The sequence below is a fragment of the Notechis scutatus genome, chromosome 2, assembly GCF_049901735.1.
Source record: "Notechis scutatus isolate UNSWTSFEM ecotype Mainland chromosome 2, rNotScu1.2, whole genome shotgun sequence".
NCBI lineage: Eukaryota > Metazoa > Chordata > Lepidosauria > Squamata > Elapidae > Notechis > Notechis scutatus.
Window position 1 is genome coordinate 34,631,825 of NC_142010.1, and position 1,642 is coordinate 34,633,466.

Sequence of the window (1,642 nt, forward strand, 5' to 3'; positions counted from 1 at the left end):
CTTATAAGCAAAGATTTCCCTGTCCAACTCCAGGTGTGGTGCTCATCTCCATTTCTTGCCAAAGAAGACATTTTCCGTGGTCATGTAGCCAGCATGGCTATAAGCCAAAGGTGCACGGAATGCTGTTACCTTGCCACCAAAGTGGTATCTATTAATCTACTCGCATTTGCATGCTTTTGAACTGCTAGATGAACAGGAGCTCAACCTGTTGTGTGATGCTCAGGTCTCAAACGCGGGCTGGCTGGCTGGATGGATGGATGGATGGGTGGGTGGATGGACAGACAGGGAGAGGGAGGGAGGGAGAGAGAGAGAGAGAGGGGTGGGATTCTACTGGTTCGGACCAGTTTGGGAAAACCAGTAGTTCCGGTGATCATTTCACCACCACCCCATCCCTGCTCTTTCCTGTGCTTTATTTCCTTGTTTTGGAGCACAGCTGATTCATGCAGCAGAGCAGTTCTGCCGCGCCTCAGCTGTTTTACTCACCGGGACTGCAGTAGAATGTAAGTATTATAGTTGAAAATGGTCTTTTTTTAAAGTGCGTGTTTGGTGTGTGCACGATCAAAGCGCGTGATCACCAAACAGGTTATAACATCGGTTGAATCGCAACACTGGATGGATAGATTGATAGATAGATCATTGGGTGCCAATATACTATAATTAATATGATAGGATGCCAATATACTATAATTAATGTGATCTAGCAGCACAGGTCATGTTCTACAAAGTTCAATGAGTTGGATGTATTGTGTGAAATCAGTGGTTATAGGAATGCAACATGAATTTCTTATATATCAGCATTTCAGAATGAACAGTGAAAAAGGAATCTACACCATCAAAATTCAAAGTTCCAGTTCTTCAAATTCAGCTCAATTCTTATGGACTTCACAGAGAAATATGTTTAGTTTATTTGCAAAAATCCTAAAGGTTTTACCACTTCCTTTTTCCAGGATGTTCCCATCTAACCTACAGTTCAAGGATTTCCAGTTGATCTCCTATGTCAGTACTAACCAGAATAAAGTCCTGCTTGACTTTTGGAGGCCAGCCAAGGTCAGGTTAGAGTTGGTACCTGCTGAGGCTGCTAAAGTATTTAATGCAAGTTTTAGTCTTTAAACAAAAATTAGCTGTACAATAGTAAAATGGTATCCCAGGAAACTATTTTCCTGTATTTCCTTATCCTAATAATCTCCAGATTTCTTCAGAAGGCCCAAGGAACCTCTTAAATGAGATGAAAGAATATCTTTGCAAATCCATGGACTATTGTGTAAATTTGAGTTGTGGTTAAACAAGCAATTGTTTAGCATATGTGAATCTAACTTTTCTGTTTAATATAGTATAAATAAGAACATGATTATATGTAACAGTCACCTTAGCTACTACTTAGCATTGTGATTTGCCTGGCCTATAACTTAGTGTGTGAAGATAATGATACTATATTCACAAATGAGTCCTTTGAAGTGTAATTGCCCCAAAGTTTACTGTCCTTTTTCTATAACCGCACAATCTGATTTCACAGAGTGCATCTTGATAAAGGTGATTAGCAATGGCTGGTGGTTGCTTTGTCTGTGGCAAGCATTGTCTGTGGCAAGACCATTTAGTCTTTCAAAAGTTGACTCATTTGTAACTTATTGCAGGGCATGTTGTG